The sequence below is a fragment of the Myotis lucifugus genome, unplaced genomic scaffold (genome assembly GCF_000147115.1).
Source record: "Myotis lucifugus unplaced genomic scaffold, Myoluc2.0 scaffold_75, whole genome shotgun sequence".
NCBI classification, from domain to species: Eukaryota; Metazoa; Chordata; class Mammalia; order Chiroptera; family Vespertilionidae; genus Myotis; species Myotis lucifugus.
This window is the reverse complement of record NW_005871123.1, coordinates 1743261-1760066: the sequence shown is the minus strand read 5'-3', so window position 1 is coordinate 1760066 and position 16806 is coordinate 1743261. Positions and strand designations below refer to the sequence as shown.

General features: G+C 34.0%; 1 pseudogene; it reads left to right on the top strand.

Annotated features, from left to right (window-relative positions):
• Positions 1 to 15959: 15959 nt before the first annotated feature.
• On the top strand, positions 15960 to 16436 carry LOC102419091 (annotated as a pseudogene).
• Positions 16437 to 16806: the final 370 nt, after the last annotated feature.

Here is a 16806-nt window from a genome sequence, read left to right as displayed (position 1 = left end):
CAACTGACTAAACAACTGACTTAACAGTGTTTTGTACTTTGCAGTTAGCCAAGAAACTATGCCCAGAGAACAGAAACCATCTAGGGAAAATATGTTTTTGGTTTTTTAATCCTCACTTGAAGATATTGATGTTAATTTTAGAGAGGAAGGGAAAGACAGAAAGAGAGAGAAAAACAATTATGTGAGAAATTGTCATCGTTGGCTCCTATAAGCACAGTAGCTTGGAATTGAACCCACACCATAGGTATGTGCCCTGACAGGAAATCAAACCCGAAACCTTTAGGTGTATAGGATGATGCTCCAACCAACGGAGTCACATGGCCAGGGTGGGAAAACATACGCTTTTTGGGTGGTTGGAGCCTACAGAAAGAAGCCTCTGAACCTTTCAAAAGCAAAACGTTACTGAGTCATGTCATTTGTCAATATAGAAAGTTGTAAATGGTGAGCTGAGTTTTTTAATTTCTTTTTTTATTCTGACTTTTGATAAATATATAATCTAGGATTTTAGTTTTGTTCTTAAACCATATTAATGGTTCAAATAAAAATTCATTTAGAGGTTATTATTTTAAAATAAACCTTTGAATGATGTAGGTAGCATTTTTTTAAATATATTTTATTGATTTTCTACAGAGAGGAAGGGAGAGAGATAGAGAGTTAGAAACATCAATGAGAGAGAAACATCGATCAGCTGCCTCCTGCACACCCCCTACTGGGGATGTGCCCGCAACCCAGGTACATGCCCTTGACCGGAATCGAACCTGGGACCTTTCAGTCTGCAGGCCGATGCTCTATCCACTGAGCCAAACTGGTTTCGGCATATGTAGCATTTTAAATACTATCACCTATCATCATTTAGGAAAAGTTATATATTTATACTTTTGTCTCATTAAATACTTTTGGTTTTATCTTCTTCAGCCACAAGTTTCACTGGAATGATGATGAAAAAGAAAAAAAGATGCCGACATTAAATATGTTATGATATATTGCACAATATTGACAATCAAACCACAAAGCAAATCAGTAACAGACTGACCTATTTTATTAACTATATTCTACACTCTACGTCATAAAAAATTTAAAAGGTATAAATGCAAAGAAAAGAAAATATATGTGGCAAATAAAATTAATTTAAAACACTGAGAATTCTGAAATGACAAATGACAATAATTACTTATTAAATTAATTGATCCCATTTATTCAAAATCATGTAAGTACAAATTAAGTACAAATGTTTTATTTATATATATATATTAATTATTGTTAAAATGAATTATCTTAAGAGATTACAAACTAAGTTCACTTGCATTCTACATTATCTTAACATCATTTAAGACAACTGCTAAAAAATATTTATACAGTTTGGTATTTGAAAAAAGTATGTTACTTTTGATTGCACAAAAAGAGCAACATTATCACCCATTTGCCACCTTGTTGTGTGACTAAAAGCCCAAATATTTTATTATTCTTGAAACAGCAGAGTGAATTTTCCAGAAATTTGAATCCAAAAACATCCCTGTGGATTTTAATTGACTTTATTTAAATAACCATTAGATCATTTTTAATAGAAATAGTTATTTCTTCTACAATATTTATTTTTCTTTCATTTTTAAATCTATTTTCCTTGTATCTACTGTAGCTGTAATTTATACAATCTCAGTCAGTTTCTGCTATCTTGAGCAATGAATTATGGTTCTTGAGACAGATAGAAAGCAACAGATAGAATTGTTAAGTAGGGAAGCGGTTTGATGATATAAAGATGTTAACACACCTGAACTTAGTACTTGTCTGTGATTTCTCTTCAGGAAGCAAGAATGAGGCACCTAAAGGTCATGATGCTGAGAATAATTCAGGAAATGTTAAAAAAAAAGGAAGAAGAAGAAAGAAAAGATAAGGCAAGAAAAAAATGCTTGAAAAGTTATAACAAGAAGATAAAATAATAATGAAGACTGATTCTATGTTGTGTTATCCATTGCAGATGTCAAAATAATATAACACAAGAAAAGCTATTGTCAACTTAAGGTAATATGTAGCCTGATGCTAATTAGACAAGTTTTGCTCCACACATAAGCCTGGCTCTTGTAGTTCTTTCTAGTCATAAACATAAAGGGTTACTGATTTAATGACAGGCAGAATTTCCTGCTGAGCCAGGAAGAAGAATGGTTTAGAGATTAAAGTTAAAAGTGTTAACTAGGAGACATATTCAAAACAGCTAACACTGATAAATTTTTTGGAGGAGGACCTGCTTATATTAATGTAAACATATTATAGAAAGCAATAGCTCTATTTATAGCTTTGTTATTGACTAAACAGAAACTTTTTAATATTTTTCCAGGTGAAATGAATTCATCTTCCCTCTTTTTTTGCCAAGATAAGCACTCATATAAGAAAACATTACAAAGGATATCATCGGGATATTTTACCCAATTCCTTCTGCAAGTCAATTCACATATCTGGAGGAGGTTTTATACATACTGATATCTGTTAAAAATGGAGGCTTACAAATAAAAAAATATTTTATGGATGGAGAAAATCTCAGACTTCTTACCATTCTCCAAAAGACAAATTGTTCCTATTACCATTACCCATAACTCTACTAAATTTCACCACAGGTTGCCTACCCCTGAATTCTTGTCTTGTTCCTTTGAGACAACATAAAAGGGAGACTTTACAACAGGATTGTAAAACATGAGGTCCTGTAGGTATTTTAAGTTATTATACATATGTGTGTATTTGAGTATAACCTTTTCAACTGAAAAATTTTATTTATTGTTTTCTTCTTTAACAACTAATATATGCTCCCTGCTTAGGAAAGTAGATCTGAGAAAATAAGAAATGAGAAGTGAAATACAAGGAAATTGTCCAATATGCACACAGTAATGATTGCCGTCTGATTGTAAATGAAACTTTCTCTCCTGCATTGATAAGGTGCACATGGAAGCCCACAAACAGTCTCCAACTGTTTTGTTTTCACAAAATTTACAATACACCCTCTATAAATGAAGCTTCATTTTATCTCTTAAGTAAAACTCTATAAATTATCCCAGGAAATTGAGGCCATGAGAAATTTAACTAATTTATTTAAGATCACAAGGTTAATTAGTATGAGAGATGAAACCACATTTCTAGGTCTTCTGGTTCATTCCTCTCAGTCTCCATTATATTACCCATGGAACACTGAATTTACAAAGAAAAATGACAAAAGCGAAAGTGCAGCCAGGTAAAAGAAACAAAAAGCATAATCTCATTTGTCTTCTGGAAGAATAGAAAATGATGACACTCATTCTAGATTGCATCAAACTCGACCTTGAATTGTATAACTCTCCATAGTTTTCCCTCTTGACATTAGCACTATTCTACACTTAATTAGTCATTTACTTATTACTAGATCTACAGTGGCTGCAAATAGCACCTGGTGCATAGTAGATATTCAGTAAATATTTACAGAACAAATAAATTGTACTTTGTATCTGCAAAACTCTGATATTTTTAACATACCAACTGAATTAAGTAAAGTCTTGAAATTGAACCACTCATATTGACAAATTGTGTGTTAGCAAACTACAGTTTAAATCACTTTAGTGCTGCTCTATAACCGTGACTCTTTGGAAGTCTATTAATGGGAAATGTTAGAGTGTCTAACATTCTGGATATACTGTAAATATGAAACTACAAAAAGTGGATTTTTTGGCTATAATACAATTATTTAAATTATGTTAAAATGGAACATATTTTACTTGACACAGGAAAACACTTGCCTTCTCATTTTCTCAAAATATGCAGATTTTAAATAAATATTAAAAAACAAAAGGTAGCTAGGTGGTATTCCATTTATTATCTTGTAATCCACTGTTGTCTTTCTCTACTGCATAGCTATTCACAATTTTCCTCAGTATCTTATAGTATATAATCTGTACTTAAAAATGCCTTGAATATATCTTGTTTTCGTATGTAGTTTAATAGACTATAAAATAATTGTTACAGGATGCTTGTTATTTCAAATACAATGCATATGCTATTAAAGAAATAAAATTGACCACCTTTAAAAGTATCAGAGTAGTTAAAGTTTATGTTAAAATGTGTGATGAGTTGGTCTTGATTCAATCAATAATGAGTAGCGATATAAATTCCCAATAGCAGTACTACATGGACCTGACATATACAACAGGATGTCTGGCCATGAGGTGGATGGAGGGTGAAGTGTGTGTTCTTTCTTTCACTGGGGGTATGTTTCCCCCGCCCAGGCCCTTCACACTCACAGACTGGGTTTCCCTACAGGTTGGTGACTATTAATCTTACCATCTCCTGCCCAGCTGAGTCAGCACTTCCAGATTCAACACTTTATCTCCCCAACAAGCAAATGACTCTTTACTTGTTAGATCTTTCTCAAGGGGAATAGGCAATACAGTGGGGAATGATTAGGCATAATACATTTACAGTTCAAAAAACATTAATAATTTTGGTCAAAATAATAGACTTCTTTGGATATTTTGTGCCCTAGATGATCTTGATAGTGAAAATGATGTGAACATTTCTGTAGTAAAATTAAAAATTAAACTTCTCAAAAACATCCCATAAATAGACAAAAATGTCCATTTATTATCCTTTTGTTAAATAAACTCTCTCAAACTATGTAAGCACCTCTGAGTTTCAGGTAAGTTTAATTTATTAATTTTTGAGTATTTGGAGATAATTATTCTAGTTCAACTAGTAACTTTTTTAATCTACTAAAGGCATGTTTTCAATTGATGAAAAAATCTCAACAGTCTTTAGGATGGTCTTTGATTTCATGCAGAAATAAAAGATCACGATAAATCACCTATTTCATCTTGCTAAAGAAACGTATGTATTTTTAGAAAAGTTACTGATTTCTAGATAAACTAAATTCCAGATAGTTAAAATATATTTTTACATATCTGAAAAGAAAAAAAAAATTTCTAAGTACATGTGTTTTATTTTCAGATTACCAAAAATAATCATTTTATTATCTGATCCTGAGTTTAAAGTACATCCTTTAAAATCTGGGCTATAGTTTTAGTTTTGATTATAAACAACTGCTAAATGTTAAAGGTAGATAACCTTAAAAATACATAATATAGACAATGCAAAGCAACAAATACATTCAAATTTATGTCATTTTCTCTGTTAAAGGGAGTTCTTTACAATATCCCTCTATAGTCCTTGATCAAATATTTCTCTTAGGGTGATAAACTTTAAAAACCTTGAGGGTAAGTGCAACTTGTTGTTCCCTTGTTTATAAATGTAATAGCATCTTGCACAAACAAGATGTAATCATGTCTTGAGTTCAGTGATGGGACAGTGTGCTGTCTTGGCTCATCTTTGTGAATGTATGCATGCTAACTTTACACTAGTCATTCTGAAATTTTTGTGTGAGGGAACATTGTAAGTGCTTGTGCAAAATTTATTTTCAGGTGCTGCATATGCTGGTGTTATTGTTTAGAAGGCCTGAGTGTGTTATCAGAATCTGAATTTGTTTACAGCCATCACAACGATACTGGCACAGGTGTTCCCTGGATAATATTTTGAAAATTACTGCTTTTTAACGATACAGCATGTTGTCTTCCACAATCCCATCCCTGTATTCAATCAGGAGCTAATTTTTAGAACAATGTCCTCTTACGCTGCCTATTATTCTCATGATTTTTCATATGCCCAGGTTTTTGCATGGACTAAGGGAGACAGTCTTTGAACAGAGCATACAGCTGATTGACAACTGGTAATAGCGGAAGGTCAGTGCTAATTACTGTGCCTAATTTGCATGAAATACTTTGAAAGATGGAAGCTAAAGTATCTATGGCACTTTCTGCCAACAAATTACCTGGCTGACAGGAGGGTGTCACTGCTCATCAATGCTGATGGTGTATAAACTGGTACTTGTGCAATTAAGGAGAAGTGAAATATTGCCTCAGAGAGCTACCTTCCTGGGAATAATTACTATAGGTGTCAACAAGGCTGGAAAAAGAAGGGGGTCTATTTGCTGTTCTATGAGTAAAGGTTGTGAATAGTGAAAGGGCCAATGCTGACAATCATCAAAATCTCTATTTCACCTCTCAGTTTACTCTTTGTTACTGATTATAAGAGCATGAGAAAGGGCTCGGAAAGCAGACGTTGATTAGGTGGTTAAGAACAAAATCCCTGTTACTTACTCCATGAATTCCTGAGACATGTCTAATGCTACTATTCTGAAATACTATAATGTCACTGGGTAGATTTCAAGAACCAACAGAGGGTGTAAGAACAAGAGGAATTATTAGAAAATAACTGGGTAAGGATTTATCAAGAAAATATTACGTGGAATTGGAGTGCACATTTTCTGGGGTCCACATATCTGGAGCACCTAGGGCTTTGGTTTATGTCTCCACAAAGGTTTGCCAACTTCCTTCACCAATTTGAAGCTGCTCTAAGTCCATGTCTTCCCTCCTTGCTCCACTTGCTTCAGTGTCTCATGCTGGCTACATGCTTTCCACACACAAAAACAAACATACCCTGGTTTTCATAAGCTTTTCCTGTAGCCACTGCCATCCAATAGCAGTTTGGAGCCCTCTCTTGGAGATGGAGCATATTTGAACACTTGTTAGGAGACAAATGAAGGCTGGAGCTGTGAGCAGAGGCCTTTTCATCTGGTGTATGCAGCTCGGAGTTCACCACCATCATCAACACTGATCACTTCGGAGCTCTGTAGTTCTGTTCTGTGTTAACCCTCTCAGACCCCCATGGCCTCTGGGAGACCTGACCCCTACTTTGAGACACATTGAACTGGAAATAATAACTCCCATATGGGAGAAGAATACTTCAGCCCCATGAGCTTACCAAGCTTTGTTTTTTCTGACTGCTAAGAAAAGGAGAGTGTATTGGAAGCAATTCTCTCAGCTTATAGCTATTTTGATAGAGGTTCTATATTTAATAAAGGTTAAGTCCATTGAAACTGTGAGTCAAAGGCACTTTTCATGGCCAACAATTTCACCTACTTTAGAAGCTGGTCTCTTCCCACTCTCCCCACGTCTACTCAAAGCGGAAAATGGGGACATGGGCTTTGTTTAATAGGCAAATAGGCCATCCCCCAAAGAATATGAATAAGTATGTTCAATCTGAACTTGTTCATCACTCTCATGTGTCTCTCTCCTCCACATAAAAGAAAGCTCTTTCCGTAATTGCAAGACTTAATTAGCCAGTGTTCACACAAAGGCTTCTTTTGTTCACCTATCAACAGGCTGCTTTCATTGATGGTTCTCTGACTCTCTGAAGACTATTCTTTTCCTGAGTTTAACACGAACTTCTATTTTCAGCTTCGGAGTCCTATGATATAAGTGCTCTGCATTCCATTCCCCGGCGTCTTTGTCTCTATTACAGATAACTCCTCCGTGGCTGATGGCGATCTGATCACCTTCCCAGACTGCTAATCCCTGTCTTCCGTGGGACAGAAACAGATTTCTGGAAAAGCAGTGACCGAGTGGCAATTATGGTCCACTAAAGAGCTGGTTTTATTCTAGTTTCATTTTCCCGTTTTTAAGTCAGAGCTAGAGCAACAGCAGGGAATGTGGGAATCACGAACACCTGAAAAATACAAGAAAGATTTGTTGGTAACTACACTGTACAAATTTAAGCAACATTTGTTTTATGAATTAAAGGAAGGAATGCACATTTTATATTATTCCACAGATTTTTTTTAAAAGCTTCGATTCCTTATCAGCAAATCTATGGCAATCACATCCTGAGTATTACCTGATCTTACTCTAGGAAATGACCACCTTTTCCTCCTCTGCTCATGTCAATCCTAAAGTAACATTTCATGACACTTTTTATGTTGACATTTGAAAGGCTACTGTTCTAGAGATTGCTCTTTTCCTTCTAGGTAATAAGCTTAAAATGTGCATATCTTTTGGAGTCTGACATCTATAGTTTTAGATTCATAGTATTTCTGCCACTAATGTACAACAAAATTCTTGGGATGTTAGTGATGAGAAAGTTCTCACTGCCTGGGAAGTAGTAATCCCTCCAGAAAAGGTACTTATTATCATGATTATTCACATCCAGTTGTAAGTGTTGCCTGTAATTTATATCCTTAAAGATGAATATCTATGATATTCAAAAGCATAGATTTCCATATAAAATAAAATTAATTGAAAAAAATCATAATTATTTTTATAACACTTTCTGTTGTCTATTAAACATAAATATTAGTTTACATTACTATGACATTTTAATTTGAAAGATAATGTAAGGTTCAGAGAATGATGTTTTTAAATCATAAACATTTCATTACTATAAACTTAAACTCAGTAATCTTAAGTTGTCATTAAACTTTACTACCATAAATCGGGATATTTATCATCTGTTTCAGGAAAGAACAAAGTACTAACTCTTCCAAAGTTTGCTAATGGAATATCATTTCCAACACTTTCATGGGTATTAGGTTGCAAAAGTATTTCATTTGGAGTCAAATACAATTAACCAGGGTTGTGTTTTTCTGCTATAATTCTCAGACTTTGATATGCTGATGGACAGTTATTTCCAAGATGGGAAAACAGAGAAAACTAGATAAAGAAACCCCTATTTCTCAATTAATTGGACAGAGAAACCCAACTTTAAGGGAGCATCTCATGAGATTAGAGTTGCATAGTGAAGACTTTATTCTAATTCACTATTGGTTTTTCTTAATTTTGAAGCTGTTTATAACTTCAGTCATTTCAGCAGCAGTTGTATCAAATATACAAAACAAAGTTTGGTTACAACTCTTCTAATAAACAAATTATTTTCACAGCACTCATCAGATGTTTGTTTAATTTCACTGTAGTACCTCCTCAATTCTTTGTGGGCTGCATATCCCTGCATTTTTTTCTCTACCACAACTATAAGAACACAGTCTACATATCCTGTTTATCATAAATTTGCCAGTATGACCACTTTTGTGAAAAAATACCACTTTTCCAGTTAGAGGAAAGTCATTTCCTTGATATGCAAATATTTCTGCAGAAACAGATTTTGTTTACTGATAAACTTATTTCCACCTACAATTGGCCCTATTTTATAGCCAGCCATCCATACTTCATTTCTTCTTTTACAGTCTGGCCTATGATATCATTGTACTCTATAAAGTTACTTAGTTTATTGCAGAACAAACTCATTAAACCAATAATTAAATAAAACATGTGTGATTCAAACATTTTTTATCATCATGAAAATTATAGTCTCAGGAAGAAATAAATCACCCACAACTAATAGTAAACAAATTGGTAACAGTGTTCTGTATTTAGGTCCAGATATTTTTCTATCAAGGTTAAATAAGTTTTTACACAGACCTGTTAGTGATGACTTGCTCTACATACAAACCTCCTTAAAGTCTCAACTTAGTTAATTTTTTTTGCCAGTACTTTTAATAATAAATATTTTTAAATATCAGCCATGCAGAGGGCAATGGGGGGAAGCATGTCATTGCTGTGGAGAAAGGTCACAGCAATATTCCTGACCTTAAAAGGCCCTCAGTACAAGTCAATAATTAAGACATAAATCCTCTAGAATATCATAAATCATATAAGGAAGTTTATGATACATGTAAAAGGATTAATAACAAGGTAAGGATACTGAGCACTGGCCTGGTCAGAGAAAGATCATGCTATGCTAAATCATATAACATGCAGACTTTAAACATCTCTGAAAATGTGTAGTGAAGGAAAAGAAACAATGACCTTAGGACATTGTAAGAGAGAGGAACTGAAGTCTACTTTCCTAGAATGTTTGTTTATGCAGTCATTTTCTTAAAAAGTTAATGGTTAATAAAATTATATTAAAATTTATTATATTAATTTGATTTAAAAGCTCTTTTTTGATCTGTACTCTTCCATTGGGGAGATTCAGTACCAAAATTAAGTTAAAAGTATGTTTTCCTTTGTATCTTGGAACTGTTTGCAAACTTTTAGTTTTTATCTTAGAGTTTTATCACCCTATTATTAGTATAAACAAGTTTCAATAGAACTTTCAGTTGTCATGCTGTGCTGTGGTAGACTGAATTGATTTAATGTGGAGAAAATACATTCACATTATATTAAATTTCACTTTAAATAAGACAAACAAATCTACATATTAACTTCATTAAGTAATTTAGAGAACATATTACAATTTTTTAAAATAAATTTTTATTGATTTCAGAGAAGAAGGGAGAGAAAGAGATAGAAACACCAATGATAAAATCATTGGTTGGCTGCCTCCTGCACACTGGGGATCAAGCCCACAACCAGGGCTTGTGCCCTGACCAGGAATTGAACCCTGACCTCCACAGGTCAATGCTCAACCACTGAACAACACTGGCTGGGCAACAATATTAGATTTTAATGCTGTTTTGAACACTCAAATATTCAGTAAGAACAGGAAATCCTTTGCCTAAAATTGATTGGAATTAACAATGAAAAACAACTTAATCTTAAGAGCAGAAATATTACAAGGGACATTTTCATCAGGTTAGGGCTGTCATCTGCTTCTTAATTTTGTTTCATGAAAATCAGCAAGGTTATTACTTAAATCTGCCTATGTTGAATGACAAATGACAAATAGTTAAATTTGAAAAACAGGTGTTGGGGTGTGTGTGTGTTTTTACTGTAGGTTTTGACATATTTGATTTCTTGCTCATCCTTACCCCTGTTTTTTTTCATATTCTATAAGAAAAGCATCATAATTCATTAATAACTGCAAGCAGATTCCAATGTAATTCCAGTTCTTCAAACTCAAGTGTATCACCTTTGGGTGCACCTTTTACTTCTCCTGGTAACTTGGGTGGAGAAGGTCGGGATCTTGATGCTCTCCATTTTTATGCCTATCAAAATTTGCTCTCAGAATAAATCTGAAAAAAAAATTTAAGAACATATAGTTTTTTAAAGAGGGTTGCATTTAACTTAAAGTGATCACTAAAAGTATGTTATAAGGGATAAAGTTTTGTTTTTTATCGCAGGAGCTTCCCAACACCTATAGCTACTTCATGTAGACAGTCACTCACCTTACATAAAAGCAATCCAGCAAAAGATTTGAAATGAACTTAGCTTTTTTTATTGAACAGTATGTAAACACTATATCACACAGCTCCTAATTAAACACTAATTTTGAAATAAGGCAAAGTGGATAGGCACAGAATTTTATTCTATCACATCAGTATAAATATACTTTCACTAGTTAAAATAACAACCAAATATTCATTCTAGGTATATTTGAGAATAAAATATTTTATTGAAAGTCTCTACAGTGTAATTTAAGATGTAATTCTAAATAACAACCAGTATCAATGAAAACATGATTTCTTATAGAAAATATTCCAACAGTTTCCTACATTTCTAAATCTCAAAAAGTTCACAGAAACAAAGACACTACTCTCTGGCTGTATATTTGGGCAAGGGAAGGGAAAAAAGACTAAAATGATACAGAAATAGTAAACCTAGTAGTGAATTGTTCAATAAAATAGGTTGGTGATTTCCTATAACTACATAATAATAATCTATGTGCTTGTTAAAAATGTATTAAACATTTTCCTTACTTCTTACTTCTTGCAAGTCTTCATTTGAGTGAAATAGTAAACATGTTATCCTTTTCATTTTATCATTAATTTGGAGTCATGTAGGGCATTCAAAAAAGATGTGAGAGACGTAGTATCCAGTTGAATGACATTTAGCCCAACATACAGATATAGCATACTTTTTCAACTTGGAAAAAAATTCAAAGTGGTCTAATACAAAACCTTGCATGATATCTCTGCTGTGCTGCACACAATTGGCCTTTGATTCTCACAATAGTCTTTCTATGAAACTTGTGTGGTCCTTCTTAGGAAGCCAAACAGTGAGATAATGACAATAGCACTTATTATAAAGATCACATTTTTGATCACTATGTTTGCTGCCTCCAATTTGTGGTTTAAGTTTCCCTTTATTAAGAAAAACTGGCTGATGTAAAATCACATACTAGACAGTCCAGACTCAGCTCCCCTCTCCTCCAATTTTCCACGGAACCATTGGCCACCACACACATTGCTGTCAACTTGTTCTGCTTCTTGTCAGCTGCACACTGGACTGAAAAACCGGAGGCTGGCCATGCACTAATTAAAAGGGCAGACATTTTCTTTAAAGTCCATACTGAGAAACATAGGTGCCAAATATTAACTTATGTAAAACTTATTTAAGGAGAAACGACAGGGATAGAATTACAAAATATAATTTTTAATGTCTTTGAATTAGAATGTTGCATGAAATTTTTCAGGATGGCACTGATGTTAAAGTCTTTCCTGAATCAGGAAAGGGCTGAACTATGAGCCCACTTAGAATTGATAGTTTTAAGAAAATTCCCAAAGATATAGAATTCTTCATGTGGATTTGACTAAGTAGCTCTGTTTTTCTGAAATAATTATAGACTAATAAAGGTGATAAATTGATCAGAAGGACATTTATATAGTTTGACAGAAATAATAAAGTGTAAACCTGTAGTACATTTAAACTTTTCATAGCAGAATGATCTTCTAATATTATTAGTTATGGATGAAAAGTGCAATAAATAGACATTCCCTTGAATAAATTGGCTTATGCTAAATATTGCTTAACATAAAGCTAGGATCTTATGCACAAACAATGTTTTAAAATATTTATGGTTTTAGAATGGTAAGCAAGGGAAAATGTATTAGAGTGCATAAATGATTCAGAGCATATGAATTTATTAATTTGGTACATATATTACTTTATATATGTATATATGAATATTTATGATACAAATGGAAAATTATTTACAAACACCATAAGGTCAGCCATCTTTTGATGATAATATTTGCAACATTTAATTCATCTCTATTATATATGATTTTCTACTGGGAATGAATTGTTTATTAATAATTATAACATGTTTTTAATTTTTTTGACATTTTGGATAATATTTTAAACACTAAGTAAACTAAACTGATACTAAAAGAATTATAAATCAAGTAATATCCACAGTAAGAAGAAAAAAAGATTATGAGTTCATATTTGAGCACTAATTTTAAAATGTTTAAAATTAGGTAAGATCAGAACAGAAAAAAACAAACGTACTCCTTCTCAGCCTTATAGTAGGTTAGGAGTACTGTGGAGATTTAGTGGCAAGGGATTTCTCATGTTTAGAAGAACATGTAGTAGCTAAGATGCTAATGTCAAAATTAACTTCAGCAAAAAACTTAAATTTTAAAAGAACTTTTTATAATGTGTCATTTAGTAGCATGTTGGATGAAAACTTCTAGAAATATTCTAGCTGATATATGTTACTGAAAATACAAATTAATATTTATGCAGCTTTTTTGTATTAATTTTAGCAAAAAACTGAGAACAGAAACTTTAATAAAGTACGTATGTGCATTCTTGCATTCTTTGTTATTCACCATAGTGCTCAGAATGAATTCTGATTACATGAGTAATTGAATTACATGTGCTTTAAACTATCTGATTAAGAATGAATGCGTGATAGATCAAATAAACTATGAAAGTAGCAATCCTATTGTTGATAGTATATCAAATGAGATGAAAGAAAATATGGCAATAATTAATAGTGGAGTGGTTGAGACCACAACCTATGAGTTATCTATTATACCAGACAGAGTAAATCCATGGCACATCAGGAAAAATGTAGGTATAATGATTTTTTAAAATACCTGTAATTAAAAGATAATTTCATGCACACACACAAAAAGATAAAGTACAATATGAATTCATGCCAATGTTGATGTATTTGAAAACCACATTAAATGTGTAGTTCCTAAAGTTAGGGGACATAGCATTGTGCATGATGTTGTTTTCTTCATTTTCAATATGTAAATAATTTGATCCATTTTGAGTTAAATTTTGTGTATGGTATCAAAATTTAGCAGCCTAGTTTCATTCTTTTGCATGTAACTTTATAAAACAGAAAATTCTAACAAAATTAATGGCAGTTTTGTTAAGTAAAAATTTTAAAAATTAGATGACTACAACTTAAGAGTAATAAAAATATTGTCAAGAAAAAAATCAGAGATCTACTGAGTATATGTTAGAAACATATGGTTTTACTAGTAATTTGTCCCAAAGCTTCCAAATAACAGAAAAGATAAATTGACTAACAAAGTGGAAACAAAAGCATGGCTATATGGAACAGACTGACAGCTGTCCGAGAAGAGGGAGAAGGAGGGGACTGGATAAAAGAAGGCATTAGCCAAAGAACATATGTGCATAACCCACAGAAACAGACATCAGTGTGGTGATGGGCAGAGGGAAAGCGGGTAGGGTCTGGATGGAGGTGGGCAAAGGGGGAAAATGGAACATCTGTAATAGTGTCAACAATAAAAATAAAGAAAAAAGAAATTACTCATTTGCTATATTGCTAGATTACATTTGCTGATATTCACTTAAGGAGTTTTACATTGTTTTTGTTCTATAGTTGTTTTGTTTTTGCAGTGTCTTTGCATGCTTTTATTATACTAGCCTCAAATAAGTTGTGAAGTGTTTTTCTCTCTCATTTTCTGTAAGAATTTCTGCAGAATCGGTATTATTTCTATTTTAAATATTTGATAAATGTTCTATTTAAAGACATTTGGTCATTTTCTCTGGGGAAATATTTCATAAGACTTTTTTAGACAAGTTTTAGGATGATAATAAAATTAATAAGAAGTTACAGATCTCCAGTATATCCCCCACTCCCATACATGTATAGCCTTCCACATTATCAACATCTTCCCCCCAGCACGATTTGTTACAATTAAATAATTCGCCTTGATACATCATAATCCTTCAAACTCCATAGTTTACATTAGGGTTCACTCTTAGTGTTGTACTTTCTATGAGTTTGGACAAATGTATAATGATATGTATCTACCATTATAGTTTCATACAGAGTAATTTCATTGCCCTAAAATCCTCCATGCTCTTCCTATACATCTTTTCCCTCCTCACTAGTCTCTGGCAACCAGTGATCTTTTTACTCTCTCCATAGTTCTACCTTTTCCAGAATGCAATGTAGTTGTAATCATACAGTATGTAGCCTTTTCAGATCGGCTTCTGTCATTGCGGAATATGTAGTTAAAGTTCCTCCATGTCTGTTCGGGGCTTGATAACTCATTTCTTTTTAGCACTGAGTAATATTCCATTGTTTGGATGTACTATAGTTTATTTTTCATTTTATCTACTGAAAGACATCTTGATTACTTAAAAGACATGACAATAACTATAAACATCCATGTGAAGGTTTTTATGTGGACTCTGTTGATCAGTCCTCTAGCTCACAGATTCTTTTCTCAGCCATGCCCAGTCTATCAAGTCTATCTAAGCAATTATTTATTTCTGTTGCAGTGCTTTGTTTTTGTTTTGTTTTTATCTCAAGTACTTCCTTTTGGTTCTTCCTCAGGATTCCCATCTTCTGCTTACATTGTCCATCTGTTCTTGCATGCTGTTTACACTTTATCCATTAGAGCCCTTAGCATATTGATCATAGTTGTTTTTAAATTCCTGACCTGATAATTCCAACATCTTTGCCATGTCTGGTTCTGATGCTTTCTGTGTTTCTTCAAATTGTATCTTTTGCCTCTTAATATGCCTTGTAAATTGTTTGATACCTGTTCATAACGTGGGAGAGAGAAGCATTCTATTGTCTCTCCATTAGGTCTCAAGTCTTTCAGGGAGCCTGTGCCGCTGAACGGTAACCTTCACAAGGATATCTCAGGATTCTTCCCTCCCCCTAAGCTGGGCCAGGATGGCTAGAGTGGACAGGAGCTGGGTATTTCCTTACACCAGGTCCGTGAAGCTCTAGTGATGTCTCAGCAGGTTAGGCTCTGGTTAGCTAGTTTTCGGTGAGGGCAAGCCTTGTGCGGAGCAGAGTGCTCTGGTTTGTGCGCTCATTCTCAGCCGGTCTGCGCAAGACCCCCTGAGCGCTAGGCCAAGTGTCCCCCCACCCCCAGACCCCACTTCCTTTCCAACACAATGGAAGAAACCATCATGAATCAAGAGCAACTGGCCAAACTGCAGGCACAAGAGCACAAGAAAGGAGATGCTCATAGAAAGAAGAGGGTGGTTCACCAAACAGCTACCGCAGATGATAAAAACTTCAGTCCTTAAAGAAGTTAGAGGGAAGCCATACATCCGGCATTGAAGAGGTAAGTACGTTCACAAGCCAAGGAGCAGTGACCCACTTTAACAACTCTAAAGCTCAGGCATCTCCGGCAGCGAACGCTTTCCACCCTTACAGGCCATGCCGAGACAAAGCAGCTGACAGAAGTGCTGCCCAGCATCTTCAACCAGCTCGGGGCAGGCAGCCTGACTAGGCTAAGGGGACTGGCTGAAGCTCTGCCCAAACAATCTGTGGATGGAAAAGCACCACTTGCTGCTGGAGAGGATGATGATGAAGTTCCGGGTCTTGTGGAGAATTTTGATGAGGCTTCCAAGAATGAAGCAAACTGATTGAGCCAACTTCTGAAGGAGATAAACTTGAAGACGTTTCTGGGAGCTGCTATTTTATATTATGACTGCATTTTCAAATGTTGTGTATGGATCTGATAAAAACCTAGATCTCTAATATTTTTCAGCCCAACCCCCCTGGACATTGCAGCTCTTTTTTGGGTTTTGCTTGCCCATAAATCATTCTTTGCAGCTAATTAAGATGAAAAAGCCTGGGAATAAAATTTGAAACAGGTTAATTTTTTAAAAAATGGTAACTTTTCCTCTCATCTGCCAGAGAATGAGGGGATTTTTCTCTGATATTTGCTATGGGAACATAGTCAAGCTCCTCGAGGTCAATTTCACAATATGATGGGGCCCCCATTACTGGGTC